This window comes from Nicotiana tomentosiformis, chromosome 8 (genome assembly GCF_000390325.3).
Source record: "Nicotiana tomentosiformis chromosome 8, ASM39032v3, whole genome shotgun sequence".
Classification (NCBI taxonomy): domain Eukaryota; kingdom Viridiplantae; phylum Streptophyta; class Magnoliopsida; order Solanales; family Solanaceae; genus Nicotiana; species Nicotiana tomentosiformis.
The window spans coordinates 90,030,176-90,043,049 of record NC_090819.1 but is presented as its reverse complement, the minus strand read 5'-3'; positions in this window follow the sequence as shown (position 1 = coordinate 90,043,049).

Genomic DNA, 12,874 nt, shown 5'->3' with positions numbered 1-12,874 from the left:
TTCAGGAATAGGATGACACTTTTTTTTTTTGAAAAATGCAGGCTTTTTTTTTTGGGGGGGTAAATACTGAAATTTTCGAAAATCGGGTAAATTTTCTCCCTCATATTTTCTTCTTTCTGGTTTTCCCTCAATATTTTTATATTTTTATTTTATTTTAGAAACCGGTCAACATGCACAAGCCAAATCAAACATAATGCACAAGTAGCACATAAGATGCATAAGGATGGTCTTGTAATTTCGGGTACACCTGTCATAGACGGACCCAACCCCTGTGTTGAGTCCCCAAAGTCAAATGCACATGATGCAAACAAACGTTCCTACTAGGGATCTGGCATGAGGCTATATTATTCTAGGTTTAAATCCTAAGGGGAGTGTTTTAGACCTGGCTTACCCAAGCGGACAGCTCGAGCCGAGGTGGGGGTAATGTACCGGGAGTACGAAAGTCTACCCGGCCTAGTTACTGATCCAGTCTCGTTCTAATTGGTATGACTTCTAACAGAAAAGTGGGCCACGCGCACGTGTACACCATAAATTCAGAAGACTCAGAAGGGAGGCGTAAGAAGACAATTTAATACAGTTCAAATAGTATCAAAGCGGTAAATAAGAAACAATTAGCACATTAGGCCCACAAATATCATACAATCAATAAAGCCAAGTATAAATCATCTTATAAGCTCGAATTCTGAACCCCGAACTAGAAGTTCTGGGTTCTTGTCCCCAGCAGAGTCGCCAGAGCTGTCACACCTCCTTTTACCCGGGGGAATGGAATCAAAGGAGTTTTTCCAATTTAAGTGACATTAATTGAAATGGGATGTTTTATTAGATTCAGAGTCACCACTTGGGATAATTTCTGGTGTCCCAAGTCACCGATTTATTTTAAATCCCAAATCGAGGAAATTTGACTCTGTTTTACGGTCCGCGAACACAGAAGACCGGGTAAGGAATTCTGTTAACCCGAGAGAAGGTGTGAGGCACTCTCGAATTCCGTAGTTTTAGCACGGTCGCTTTAATCATACCTGGCTTAATTAAATGGTTTAATTACTCATTTTAGAACCTATGTACATTTACCTTTTTACCATTTTTAATTGTTTTATTATTTGTAATTATGGAATTATTTTGAAACGAATCACGCGTACGTGTATTCGTTTTGTTTGGTGTGTCATGAATCATGTCACGCGTACGTGTACACAATCAATAACACTTTATTATTTTTAAGGATTGTTTTGTCAAGGTCGCACGAACGCATCCTTTGCCTTTAATTTGGAAAATCATAATTATGTCACGCGAACGTATACATAATTACAATAATTGATTGGTTAACACGCACCTAAAGCATACTAAAGTATTCAAAGTATTCTGTTTATTTGCATATTTTATTATTATTACTTTATTACTTATTGAAACGAGTCTTGAATTAGTTCATGGCTATTTATTTTTTTTTTTAAGATCCAAAACATTTATTTATACTTATATTTTATATTTACCACGAGTCTTGAATTAGTTCCTAACTCATCTCGCTCCCTCACAATTAATTTTTATATATATACAATCCTTGAAATGGCTCAATGAGCTGTACTCTCCCATAAACCCATTTGTTTCGGTACATCATTACACAAAAATAAAAGAATAAATGTCCCACAATTCCAAACCAGAATCCAAGCATGATAAAATAAAAGAATATTAAAAAGAAAAGAAAATCACATTACAAATTGAACCAAATAAGATATTCACTATTAGTCACATTGGAAGAGAGATCAACGTAAAACTAAGAAAACTAATCAATAGAAATATCACAACCTTCCATTGAAACTTGTAACGTGAGTCTTTTGCAAAATTTTTAGAAAAAAAAAAAGAAAAATTCAAAATAACACATAAAAGGAAAAATTCAAATAAACTCCAAACCCAAAACAGACTATATGGAGTTTACATGAACTCTTGAAGGGAAGTAAAACTATTTTTTTTAGAAGTGGTATTACCGCAAATTAATAGACTTAACATAAAAACTCATGATGGACTTGATTTTTAGCTTCAGTACTTCTTATTAATAAATTTTATGGCATCAGATATAACTTTATTGATTGAACTATTCTTACCCATTTACCAATGATATTATTTTAACACAAAAAATTTAAGAAAATATTTTAGCCAGAATAGTAAATAGAAAATACTTACACACTCAATATTCAAGAAATAATATTTTAAATACACAACAGGGATTAAGAGAAAACTAAAAACTCAAATACTACTCAGATAATAAATGATATATAAACTATAGCAACACAATAACTTTATAATAGAGCTTAATTCTTATAAAATAGCTATTTACAGTTTATCTTCCAACAAACACATTAAAATAGATTAAACAAAAGATTAGAAGAAAACCTGTAATGTAAAGCTCTTTACCAATAATAGTAAAAACTGGTACGTACAAACTTCAGTTTCAAAATTTCCAAATGAGAAAGACAGCAGCCAAAGGAGACAAAAACTCGGAATCGGAACCAAAGCAGTAACCAAATGTCCACTCGAATCTTTGCTTCTATTCAAACTCCATTTTTCTTTCTAAAGTTTCTTTAAAGAAATAAAGAAGCCAAATGTTTTTCAAACTCTCCACTCAATGAAATCTTTTCCTCCTGTCCCTCTCTCTCTCGTTCTTTTTTTCTTTTAGATCGCAGTCAAGTCTTTCCCTCCTCCCCCCCTTTTCTAATCTAAATGTATGTCTAATATAGAGCATGTGTAATAGTATGTGTGTTGATGGAGAAGAAAAGTGGAAAGGTGGGGGGGCGTGTGTGTGTGTGTGACAGAAATGGGGATATGGGCTTGGGACGTGAGAGACGTGAGTAAGAGGGACATAAAAGGTGGGAAGTTAGGCTAAAAATGGGGGTTTATGGGATTGGGATTGTTATCTAATTAAAAATCAGATTTTTGAATTCATTTTTTAGGAGATAAATTAAAATATTAAATAAGAAGATAAACTAACATTTCTTACAATATAGAAAAATTAAATATTTACATGTACTTTAAATGATACTAATAAAGATACTATAATTTACTTATTAAAATTCTAATTAAAGAAAACCAAATTTTTTTTTTTTTTTTGTAAATTTTCTTTTTCTCTTTACAAAAATAAATAAAATTTGTACTATAAGTATGTGAATATCTTTGTAGTTTTTTTTTTTTTTTTTTTAAATAAAACCTATTAAGAGTAAGATAAAAGTTTAAAATATTAAGATTAGACCTAAAAAGAAATATTTACACTAAAATAGTATAGAATTTGGGTGCGGTAAAAAATTAGGTGTTCACAGGTTGTACTCACGTTACACCATGCACCTCGTGTGCAGATCCAGGTGCTTCCAGTCACGTTGGCTGTTGATTGAGGAGACAGGATCTCAGAGACTATCGAGGTAGCTGCATGGCATTCGCAGGCCTTTTCTCTCCTTCATTATCTTTATCTGTATTTCAGTTCTTATTTCTTAGACATTGTAGTAGACTGTATTCTGGTATAGATGCTCATGTACTTGGTGACACCCCCATTTTGGGATAGATTGTATTGTGTTGCGTATTTATTTCAGTTTTAAAAAGGTTTTCTTAAATAATAATTGCTTTCGTATATATATTTTTAAAGCTTTTACCGTGTTGAGATAGTTGAGTAGTGGCTTACCTAGTTCCACGATAGGCGCCATCACGACGGTTGATTTTGGGTTGTGACAAGTTGGTATCAGATCCTAGGTTACATAAGTCTTACGAGTCATGAGCAGGTTTAGTAGAGTCTTGCGGATCGGTACGGAGACGTCTGTACTTATCTTCGAGAGGCTGCCAAACCCTTAGGAAACTTCCCATTCTTGAATTCTTGTCGTGCGAATCTATTGATTATGGTAACTAAACTTCTGTTATTCTATTCTCTAATAGATGGTGAGGACACGTAATACTGGACAGGATAGACAGCCACCAGTATCACCAGCTAGGACAACGAGAGGCCAAGGTCACGGTGGAGGTCGCGGTAGGGGCATAGGCGCAGATCGTACACCTGCAGACCCACCAGTCGCTCCAGCTCAGAAGTAGGTACCAGATACAGTTGAGCCAGTGGGGCCAGCTCAGGCACCAACTGTGCCCATCGTGATTCCAGGCCTTTAGGAGGCCTTGGCTCAGATTCTGACTGTGTGCACTAGTCTTGCTCAAGCGGTCTCTGTTCCGACCGCAACAACCACTTCTCAGGTCGGGGGAGGTACTAAGACTCCGAACGCCTGTACACCAGAGCAGGTGATGCGGGGACTACAGACACCGGGGGCACTACCACCCCAGTTGGTGGCAACTGCTCAAGCCTATGAGGTTCCTGCTATGACTGATGATGAGCAACAGAGACTAAAGAGGTTTGGTAGGCTCCAGCCTCCATCTTTCGGCGGGACAGAGGCGGAGGATGCCCAGGGTTTCTTGGATAAGTGTCAAAGGATTCTCCGTACAACAGGTATTCTGGAGACCAGTGGGGTCTCGTTCACTACTTTTCAGTTTTTTGGGACTGCCTTCAGATGGTGGAAGGCTTATGAGAGGCGCAGGCCTATTGGTGCAACACCATTTACTTGGCAGGATTTCTCCGTTCTCTTCCTAGAGAAGTTTGTGCTGTTGTCTCGTAGAGAGGAGTTGCGCAGGTAGTTTGAGAAGTTACGTCGGGATGATATGTTTGTGATGCAGTATGAGATGAGGTTTTCTGAGTTGGCCCGTCATGCAGTTTGGTTGGTTTCCACTGATAGGGAGACGATCAGGAGGTTCATTGATGGCTTCACATTTCAGTTGCGGTTGCTTATGACTAGAGAGAGGGTGTCTGGTGCTACTTTTGATGAGGTTATTGACATTGCTCGGCAGATAGAGATGGTCCGCAGCTAGGAACGGGTTGAGATGGAGGCCAAGAGGTCTCGTGGATCAGGTGGTTTTAGTGGTGTTCCTTTTGGAGGTCAGTTTTATCCCTATAGGCATGCTTAGATGACTCGTCTAATTCACCGTGGTGCATCATCTGGCCATGGTTCACACAGTTCTCAACAGGGTCACTCATCTCTCAGTGCCCTTCCAGCTCCGAGTTTGTCTCACGCACCATCAGTTCAGGGTTCATCTATATCGGGTCCTTCTAGCATTTATCCCGATGCTCGGGGCTCCCTTTAGTCCCCACCGCCATTTACAAGTAGAGGTTGCTTTGAGTGTGGAGATTTGGGTCATATCAAGAGGCAGTCCCTGACTTTCGGGAGGTTCAGCTCAGCAGAGGAGTCAGCCTATGACTTCAGCAGCCGTTATTCACCACCCGCCCAGCTAGCTCGGGGTGGATCTAAGTCAATTAGGGGTCATCCTAGAGGGGGAGGCTGATCAGGTGGCGGCCAGGCCTGATTCTATGCATTCCCTGTCAAACCAGATGCTATTGCTTCAGACACAATTATCACAGGTATTGTTTCAGTATGTCACCGGAATGCTTCTGTATTATTTGACCCTTATTCCACCTATTCATACGTATCATCGTATTTTGCTCATTATCTGGATATGTCCCATGAGTCTTTAGCTTCATCTGTTCATGTATCTACGCTGATGGGTGATACTATTATTGTGGACCGTGTGTACCGATCGTGTTTAGTGACTATTGGGGGATTGGAGACTAGAGTTAATCTCTTGCTGCTTAGTATGGTTGATTTTGACGTGATCTTGGGTATGAATTGGTTGTCTCCATTTCATGCTATTTTGGATTGTCACGCTAAGACCGTGACGTTGGCGATGCCTGGGTTGCTACGGATTGAGTGGCGAGGTTTTCTAGACTATGTTCCAAGTAGTGATTTCATACTTGAAGGCTCAGCGGATGGTTGGGAAAGGTTGTTTATCTTACTTGGCCTTTGTGAGGGATGTTGGTGATGAGACCCCTACTATTGATCCTGTTCCGGTGGTGCGAGATTTTTCGGATGTATTTTCTGCAGACCTACCGGGCATGCTGCTTGATAGGGATATTGACTTTGGTATTGACTTGGTGCCAGGCACTCAGCCCATTTCTATTCCTCCGTATTGTATGGCGCCGGATGAGTTGAAGGAGTTAAAAAAGATCTTTGGGAACTCCTTAATAAGGGGTTTAGTAAGCCTAGTGTGTCACCTTGGGGTGCACCCATTCTGTTTGTGAAGAAAAAGGATGGTACTATGAGAATGTGCATTGATTATAGGCAGTTGAACAAAGTCACAATTAAGAACAAGTATCCTTTGCCACGTATTGATGATCTATTTGACCAGCTTCAGGGAGCGAGGTTGTTCTCCAAGATCGATTTGAGGTCTGGGTATCACCAGTTGAAGATTCGGGACTCGGATATTCTTAAGACAGCTTTCAGGACCCGTTATGGTCATTATGAGTTCCTTGTGATGTCTTTTGGGCTGACTAACGCCCCAGCATCGTTCATGCATCTGATGAACAGTGTGTTTCAGCCTTATCTCGACTTGTTTGTTATTGTGTTCATTGATGATATCCTGCTGCACTCTCTTAGCCAGGAGGAGCATGCCCAGCATTTGAGGGTTGTGTTGCAGTGGTTGAGGGATGAGAAGCTTTTGCCAAGTTCTCCAAGTGTGAGTTTTGGCTCAGTTCAGTGGCGTTCTTGGGGCACGTGGTGTCCACTAAGGGTATTCAGGTGGATCCGAAGAATATTGAGGCGGTTCAGGGTTGGCCCAGACCGTCCTCAGCTATAGAGATTCAGAGCTTTCTTGGTTTGGCTGGTTATTACTGTCGCTTCGTGTAGGGTTTATCGTATATTGCATCGCCCTTGACCAAATTGACCCAAAATGGTGCTCCTTTTAGGTGGTCAGATGGGTGTGAGGAGAGCTTTCAGAAGCTCAAGACTGCCTTGACCACAACTCCAGTTCTAGTTCTACCTTCAGCTTTTGGTTCTTATACAGTGTATTGTGATGCTTCTCGGATTGGTATCAGGTGTGTTTTGATGTAGGAGGGTAGAGTGATTGTTTATGCTTCACGTCAGTTGAAGCCTCATGAGAAGAACTACCCTGTCCATGATTTGGAGTTGGCTTCCATCGTTCATGCATTAAAGAATTGGAGGCACTATCTCTACGGTGTGTCTTTTGAGGTATTTACGGATCATCGGAGCCTATAACACTTGTTCAAACAGAATGATCTAAATTTGAGGCAGCGAAAGTGGTTGGAGCTGCTAAAAGACTATGATATTACTAATCTGTATCATCTGGGGAAGGCCAACGTGGTGGCCGGTGCCTTGAGTAGGAATGCAGTGAGTATGGGTAGTCTTGCATTCATCCCTATTTGGGAGAGACCTCTTGCAGTTGATGTTCAGGCCTTGGTCAACCAGTTCGTGAGATTAGATGTTTCGGAGCCCAGTCGGGTTCTAGCCTGTGTGATTTCTCGGTCTTCCTTATTTGATCGCATCAAAGAGCGCCAGTATGATGATCCTCATTTGCTTGTCCTCAACGACAAGGTTCAGCACGGCGATGCCAGAGATGTGACTATTAGAGATGATGGGGGTGTTGAGGATGCAGGGTCGGATATGTGTGCCCAATGTAGATGGGCTACGGGAGTTGATTCTTGAGGAGGCCCACAGCTCCGCGAAGATATACCAGGACTTGAGACAACACTATTAGTGGAGGAGAATGAAGAAGGATATAGTTGGTTTTGTAACTCGACGTCTTAACTGTCAGCAGGTAAAATATGAGCATCGGAGACTGGGTGGATTGATTCAGAGGATAGAGATTCCAGAGTGGAAGTGGGAGCGGATCACCATAGATTTCGTAGTTTGGCTCCCATGGATTTCGAGGAAGTTCGATGCTATTTAGGTGATTGTGGATTGGCTGACCAAGTCTGCGCACTTCATTCCAGTTAGTACTACTTATTCTTCAGACTGGCTGGCTGAGATTTACATCTGAGAGATTGTTCGCCTTCACAGTGTGCCAGTTTCCATCATTTCAGATAGAGGCACGCAGTTTACATCGCAGTTTTGGAGAGCCGTGCAGCGGGAGTTGGGCACTCAGGTTGAGTTGAGCATAACATTGCACCCTCAGACGGACGGACAGTCCGAGTACACTATTCAGATATTGGAGGACATGCTACGCGCTTATGTCATTGATTTCGGGGGTTCATGGGACCAGTTTTTTCCACTCGCGGAGTTTGCTTACAACAACAGTTACCAGTCGAGCATTCAGATGGCTCCGTATGAGGCTTTGTATGGGAGGCAGTGTAGATCTCCGGTAGGTTGATTTGAGCCGGGTGAGGCTAGGCTATTGGGTACTGACTTGGTTCAGGATGCTATGAAAAAGGTTAAATTGATTCAGGAGAGGCTTTGCACGACGTAGTCGAGGTAGAAGAGCTATGCCGACAGGAAGGTTCGTGATGTGTCTTACATGGTTGGGGAGAAGGTTCTGCTGAAGGTTTTCCCCATGAAGGGTGTTATGAGGTTCGGGAAGAAGGGTAAGTTGAGCCCTCGGTTCATTGGGCCTTTTGAAGACACACAGTAAATGATTCTTGGTGTAAGTCAGAACAAAACTTTAAATAAAACTTAATTCGTTCATTTACCTGAAAAACGGATAGAGTTGAATTTATACGTAGTTCTAAGGATACGTGATATAACTTGGCACAAATGGGAAAGTAAGTAAAAATATATTGAGTATTGACTGTATAAAGAATGAAATACAAACCAAACTGAGTGGAAAATGATTTATGAACAAGCAAGAAGAATCAATATACAAAACCCAAAAAATGATAATCTCTATATAAATATCAGTATATTTTTCTCTGTAAATATCAATAATATGAGAGTGTGTGAATGCCTTAATGTTGTCTCTCCTTAGATAAATAGTTGTTATCCCTCTTATAGTGGAGGAATTCTACTTTAGATATAATTAAAAATACATAGTGAGGATCCCAAGATAGATTAGTTTTTCCTTAATTCCTGTCGAGATTCTCTCCCTTAGTGCGTTTGTAACGACACTTGTCTCTTGGCTCAATCTTGGTCGGATTTGGTATTGGTCGATTTCCATATTTAGAGCTCGATATTAATTCGAGCACGATATTGACTCGAGCTCGATATTGACTCGGGGCTCGGTATCGAATCGGGCTTGATATTGGTCGGTCTCTGGCTCTTAAGCTCGATGGCACCGCTTTACTTCATAGTTCGATTTGGACTCGAGCTCGGTAATGACTTTGAGCTCGATATTTGATCGGTCCCAGAAATTTAAACTTGGTAACCTGGATTCAGATCTCATCTCGATATTATGAAGATGACCTTCGGTCCATTATGGTGCAATCTTGACTAATCATACGAAGGTCGAAATCGATTTTGACCGTATACAGATAGTCCCCTCGTTTCTCGGGAAGAATGTGGCGAGAAACGACATGATTTTCCAACGGTATGACTAGATATACACTGACGTTTGCATCGAGCCCTGTGAGCACCTAATTTTTGACTATATTTGAATTTTTATCACCTTCTACTATGTAAATATTTTCAGAAAATTAATATATATATATATATATATATATATATATATATATATATATATATATATATAATATATATATATTAGCTTTGTTATATTTTTTTATATAGGGTAAAAATTAATAATAATTTAAAAGGCCAATTATTACTATTAGTATTATTTTTATTTTTATTTTTATCTTTGTTTTTAAATAAAATGAATTACAAAACCGAAAATAAATAAATTTATTATTATTATTATTATTTATTTTATTTATTTTAAAATTTCGGATGGGAATTATAAAATATTAAAAGTAGAAATATAAAATTAAAAAGTAAAAGTAAAAGTAGGTGGAAATTGTTTAATAAAAAAGTAAAAGAAAGTGGAAAATTAAAAAAATAAATGTAAAAGAATGTGGAAATATAAAAAAGGAAAAGTAAAAGAAAGTTGGAATTAAAAAATAAAAGTAAATGTAGTTGAAATTCCTTTTAAAAAAAAGTAAAAAATAGAAATTAAAAAAAAAAAGAAAAGTAAAATAGGTGGGAAATAAAAAAAAAAGTAAAAAAAGTGGGAATTTAAATATAATAAAAGTAAAAAAGGTGAGAAATTAAAAAATAGAAGTAAAGGAAAGTGGGGAATTATTATTTTTTTTAAAAAGAAGAAAAATGGAAAGTGGGTTTTTTTAATTAAAAAATAATAAAAACAAATATGAAAAATTCCGATTTTTCTTTCTATAAATAGAAGAGAAATGTGAGGAGGGAAAGAGAAAAAAAAATAGGGAGGAAGGAATTGAGAGAAATTTATTTTCTTCTTCTAGGATAATGAAATTTCTACTCGTGTCATTCTTTCTTCGTTTTTCTTTCGAAAAATCCAACAAAATCATGCCCCAAAAAAATAGCTTTAAAACGAGCAAAAACAAGCCACTAAATCACCGGTCTTGCAAGGTCGATCGGGGTTGCAAGTCGTGATTTTTTGTTCGAGGTTTCGTTGCCGGTGAAAGCTCCAGTCAATACTCGTCGAATTGTTTAGCGCTCTTGTAATTTCAACTCAGTTAATTTATATCAAAGGCCCGTTATTTCCCTTTCTTCACTGATTATAATTGTCCATTTACCTTCTTGTCTATTGGTGTGATTATTGGGTAGCATGAAGTAGTAGTTCACTTTATTGATATTTGGATCATTTGAATCTGATTGTTTCCTTGTTCATATGTTTATTGGACCATGATGTTAATTTTAGAGTTGCAAAGTTTTTGTTTTGAGTTGATTTAACTGGATAAAGGGTATATTGAATCACTATAATTTGGATTATTTACTAATTTTATTCTTGAGATTGTGGTGTCATTAGTTTTGTTTAAGAAATGTACAGAATATGGGATAATGGGTTGGATAATTTGCTTGGGCCACGATTTGTTTCTAAGAAAATTGGTTTTTGGGCTGTTGGAGAAGAAAAGATTTTGGGCCAAAAGATTTAGTCTCATCAGGCCCAAAGTAATAAATAACATAGCTGGCCCATTTTTCTCTAAACTAGCCCACTTTTCTATAAATAATAAATCCAATTCTTCCACAAATAATTACATACCTCATGACCTTACAATAATCTCAAGATTAGTAATTGAATAATATTCGAACATCGTAGCTTGCTTTAGGCGCGATTAATAATAAATCATCGTGACTGTGGGTACGGTTCCCGTGGCATGGTCACGATACGTAATCCCCAATTCGAATGTGCATTTCACGTGACTCGACCACAACTTCAAACAATATTAAATAAAATTAAACATGTTGTAGATTGCGGGTGCGTTTCACATAACGCGATTTGCGATGTGTATAAACAATGAGTGTACGACAACGTAACTCGTCTCATATTAATTACATAAAAGTTTAAAATACAGCAATGTAATAAAAGTGGTAAAAGGAATAAAAATGCACATATAGGTTTAAAACATGTACTAAATCAGATAACTAGGCCAATTATTAATAGTTGAGCGACCGTGCTAAAACCACGGAACTCGGGAGTGCCTCACACTTTCTCTCGGGTTAACAGAATTCCTTACCCGGTCTTCTGTGTTCGCAGACCATAAATAAGAGTCAATTTTTCTCGATTTGGGATTCTAAAATAAATCGGTGACTTGGGACACCATAAATTATTCCAACTGGCGACTCTGAATAAATAAATAATCTCATTTCGAATAATGTCACTTAAATTGAAAAAACTCCCTATCCCTTATCCCCTCGGAAAAAAGGAGGTGTGACAGCTCTGGCGACTCTGCTGGGGAACGAACCCAGAATATCTGGTTCAGGGTTCAGAATTCGAGCTTAGAATAGCTGTTATACTTGGCTTTTATTTATTATCTGATTTTTACGTGTTTGAGCCTAATGTCCTAAATGCCGCTTTTTACCGTTTTGATATTGCTTGAATTGTATATAAACTGTTACGAAATCCTCTTCTCTTTGAGTCTTCTAAATCTTCTGTGAAGCGTGCGCTTCGCGTGACTTCTTTTCTGTTAGAGTCATACCCCTAATTTTAGAACGAGGATCGGACAAGTTGCAAAGCCGATGAAGCCTCTGTATTCCCGGTATGCTGCCTCCCCCCTCCCCCCCGGCTAGAGTTGTCCGCTCGGGTAAGCCAGGTCTAGAACAACACACCCAGGATCTAAACCTAGAATAACATAGCCTCATGCCGGATCCCTAGTAGGAACGTTTATTTGCATCAGGTGTATTTGACTTTGGGGACTCAACACAGAGGTTGGGTCCATCTAGGACATGTACACCCAATATAAAGGACCATCCTGATGCATTTTACGTGCTACTTGTGCATATGTTTGTTTCGGCTTGCATGTAGACCGGCTTCTAGAATAGGGAAAGGGAACCAAGAAAAAACAAAGAGTGAGGTATGAGAGAAAAATTTACCCGGTTTTGAAAATCCAGGTATTTGAAAAGTACTGAAACTCTGCCGAAATTTTGAAAAACAAAAAAAGTCATTTTCAAAATAAGTCGTGTTTTCCTATTGCACCATAACCTATCGAACTACACGGGTCTAATTCTCACCGGATGTGAGATACGTAGGCAACCCCTATCAGGTCCGGCCACATTTTTTCAAAACTGACCAAAATAAGAACCTTTTGAAACATGATCATCACCCGGGGTCATTCTTGTCAAAATAGCCTTAAAACATTCTCCTGGAGCGTCGGAAGGCTGTTTTCACAAGAATAGCCACAATGTAAACCCAAGTCAGTCTTTTCTCCTATAACCAACCTCAGTTGGCAGAAACAACCCTAAAAACTTCCCTCAAGTGTTGAAGGGCCGTATTTGCAAAAAAAAAAAACAACCTTTTTGTTACAAAATTTACTGATTTGGATTTTTAAAATTAACCACTTTGTGTTTTTGGAAAATGTGTCAGTTTTGATCTTTGTCCCGAATTTGTGTGAAGA